This window comes from Anneissia japonica, unplaced genomic scaffold, assembly GCF_011630105.1.
Source record: "Anneissia japonica isolate Jap-2015-1 unplaced genomic scaffold, ASM1163010v1 scaffold287864_len1152817_cov193, whole genome shotgun sequence".
Lineage (NCBI taxonomy): Eukaryota > Metazoa > Echinodermata > Crinoidea > Comatulida > Comatulidae > Anneissia > Anneissia japonica.
This window is the reverse complement of record NW_022710960.1, coordinates 91,278-95,023: the sequence shown is the minus strand read 5'-3', so window position 1 is coordinate 95,023 and position 3,746 is coordinate 91,278. Positions and strand designations below refer to the sequence as shown.

Here is a 3,746-nt window from a genome sequence, read left to right as displayed (position 1 = left end):
CTGTATGATAGTACAGTTAGCATCAATGGGAACCAATTTTATTGTCTGTGCTCAACCATGAAAATAGTCTCTTTTATTCAAATTCTTTACTGTAACCCTTTCCCATGGTGTTTTACACTCAACGATCTGTGATATAATCTATTTCAGTTCCATTAATAGTGCAAAAAAAGCATGGAAAATGGGAGTCAGTGTTCGAAATAAGGCTTGTCCGCTTGTCCCAGCCAACCAAAATGTCCCACGGACAACCAGAACTATAGGGCAACTTGTCCGTGGGACAACCAAAAAATTTTGGACCCAAACCACACCTCAAGTAATCGTTTTTTTCCTCCCGAACTTTACTGCATTGTTTTCACGGGCGCGGCCATTTTGGATTCGCTGAATCACATGTTTTCTCGAGTTTTGGTCTGAGACTTGAACTGAGGCGCCCTCTCGCGTGTTACTTATACTGTGGTGGGCCCATAGAGATATAATAACTATACTAGAGCGCTAACCGCAATGTATTCGATGTTCGAAATACGCAGAACTGTGTGTGTGTACCATCCAAGATGGCTGCCATAGATTTAGCCAATCAAATTTCGCTAAGCATCATCGTTTGCAATTGCGCACTCAATTTACTCAGAAAGTTCAGTACAGCTAGTTACCCATATATTTGAAACTCGAGCATTGCGGTGTTTGGTTATAATGTACACGATTTTAATTTTCATTCCTTGGTACTTTATTTTTGAATAAGATGCTCCACTTGGCCTCGTTTTGGCTACAATAGTTTAATAATTTGTTATTACCATTACTCATTATCATTAATGAAATAATAGTCAGTCAGAGGGCTTATTAATATGTAATAATATGTATACTAAGCCTAAAGGTAGCGCTTTACTACGACGGCCATCATGGATGGTACACATACATAACTCTGCATTGCTGCGCCATCAGTGCAAGGTAAAAATGAAGCAAGCAACAGATAATATACAGACAAGTAAAAACATTTGCGGACAACCAAAGTATCCACCTAGGTTGTAAGCCGGACAACTTTAAGTTTTTTCCTTATTTCGAACACTGGGGATGATTGTAATTCCCAATATTTCAAGACCAAATATGATGTTATAATGATTTACTTAAAAATAATGTAGTTGGAACAGAACCAATAGTAAATTAGAGTTAACTTTGAGGACAACAAAATATTCTCTATGTTTAGTGTGCACCATCAGCTTTGTAAACTCAGGATATGTGCTTGCCAATTAGCACACCCACCACCACAAAAAATGGAAATTTAAAAAAAAATTTAAGTTTTTCTTTATTGTATATTCTATAAATATTATATCGAAATATTGAATCACAGTGGCAAGTCTTTTATACTTTATTTGGAGTATGTTTTACCGTAAATGCTCGAATAAGCGCCACAGTGTTTATAAAATTTTCGGAGGCTTCAGTGTGGCGCTTATAAAAAATGCCCGTTCCTATATTACATAACTCACGTATTCTCGTAGTCTTAAGTCATCGTAAATAAACGTTTATAGAGAAATACTTGTGTCTTCATTGTGTTATTTATTCATTTATTAAACACTGTATACAGTACATAGTATTTAAATCCCTGTTTCTCAAAGTGTTTCATTACATACATTGGCACTTGAAAACAGTAAACCCTATCCACCTCCCCCACCCCCACCTCCCTTTGCTGCACTACAGTATGAGTAAAAAATCTTAGTTGATTAAATTATATTTAATAAACTCAGAAACATGCACCAATGGGTAAATTCAAGAAAGGATCATCATGTTGAATATCATTTTGTCTACAGTTTGGTGACTAAATATAAATTAAATTATATACTGTAAGTTTTACAGTAGGCCTATACTGCTGTAGTGCCACTATTAGTGTTTAATAACTGTTGAATAATGTCCAAACATAGTAACTGGTATGAGAAAAAAACTTGAAGACAAACTGAGAGCAGCTGTAGCTCAGTCAGCTATACTGGTGGTAGTCACTGTGCGTGCGCTGAACCGTGGAGATATCTCGGTCCCTGCTTCAATTCCCATCACTGCTCTCCTTGTGTTTCAGTTGGAGAAATAAAAGTTAATATAGCGCAATTGCCTTTCAGATGAGACGTTTAAGCTGTTTGCCACTTGTTCAATATGATCCAAAATTACTACACCGTTTGGAAAAAAGTAGGGGATTGTCTCCCGGTGTACTGCCCAAATCACCATCAGAAGTACAAGTCTTTGGAGTTAGTGGGTTATCCTTGGTGTATATTATAATTTACACAATAACACTGATTAGTTGAATATTGTCGAAACACTTCCTTATTTATACTTGATACAGTGTGTTCATAGTCTGTAATCAAATACAATCTTTCTAATATTTTTAAAATACAGTCACATAAATCATTATTTGTACTAGGCCTAGCGTACAGTAAGTGTAATTATAGAGCTGCCATATTGTAAAGTATAATTAATTGTGCAGATGACTTCCAATATTAGCTCAAATTTCAGCAGAAAATCGCTAGAAAAATAGGTGATAGGTGAAAAGATTTGGTGAAAGCCTAATTTTTGGCAAAACCTGCGAAGAAATTGGCCCTTATTTTCCAAAATTGCGCAGAAGATATATTCCCCCCGTAGGTCTTACTTTACAGTCTGGTAATGGTATAGCTGTTTAAAAAATAAAACAATGTACTGTAACTTTTTTATGTGTGAAAAGGGGTTGCAAACAACAACCATGTATACGATGACGTACTGAAATCAACAAAACCACCTCCATGGAAAATAAAAAAATAAAAAAAAAATAAAAAATAAAAAAGTTCAAACGATTTTGCTTTTTAGCATTAATTAATTTAGATAGGCTTAGGCTATACTATGAAAAGTAGCACTCCGTTGTTAAAATGACCAGGGAATTGTACAACTACTCCCTGAAATAACCGGGATTGAAACGTCCACGGTAGAAACAACATGGCCACACAACACAGGTCTGCAACAACACAACACCCCGCGCCCAATACCCCGTGGTAGCTTACCCCAGGGATAGGTAGACACGCCTGTAGGCCTAGACGACGACAGGCCTTATGCCAAGGCTAGGCCCCTTCTATTCTATGTCCGGAGGAAGTAGCAAACGAACAAAGCATTGACGACGGTAGCGATAGGCTTAGCTATGATCTGAGATGGTAGGTACACAATCAAAAATCAATGCATAGACATCAATACATAACATAAACTCACTTTGAGAGGGATTGACCTAACTCTTATAAATCCAAGAATCTGTAAAATGAGGAGTTTTAGATAAGTTACAATGTGTATTTCAAGAAGAAAAATGTAACTCACCCTCAATTTACTGTATTGCGACCTCAGTGTCAAACATTTTTTCATTCATTATCTATTTTTTGACTTTCATATGGTCGTGTAATGTAAACACGCTGGATTCGACGTCTATTGCTACTATAATATAGAGGGGGCTTTACAAAATTTTCAATACCGTAAATGATATCTGAGACAACTACAGTATACAACTTTCAGTTGTCTCAGGTATTAAAATGAAATTTGAAATTTTACGGTGTACAATTAAGTTCTGTACGGAACAGAAAATACATTAAAAGTTATGACATTAAAAAGAAAGGAATAATACAAGAGATGTTTGACGTTTTAAAAAGAAATTTTACATGTACTTAAATTTAATAAAATTATATGGACTTCCTGTCATCTAATTTGACTGGTAGGCCTAGGCCTATTTTCTATTTATGTTTTACCATGCACTTTATCTGTTC

The 3,746-nt window shown here is 35.8% G+C and overlaps 1 protein-coding gene across 2 annotated transcripts in view; it reads right to left on the bottom strand.

The window, feature by feature from the left end:
• Window positions 1-3,415, bottom strand: part of LOC117107142 (arginine-glutamic acid dipeptide repeats protein-like) — a 46,750-nt gene extending 43,335 nt beyond the window's left edge. The window contains exon 1 of one of the 2 annotated variants that reach the window (XM_033248702.1): window positions 3,307-3,415. The gene's annotated coding sequence lies outside the window, so the exon portion shown is untranslated. Of the gene's footprint in view, window positions 1-3,204 lie in introns of both variants that reach the window. The other variant, XM_033248703.1, reaches the window with a different exon arrangement.
• Window positions 3,416-3,746: the final 331 nt, after the last annotated feature.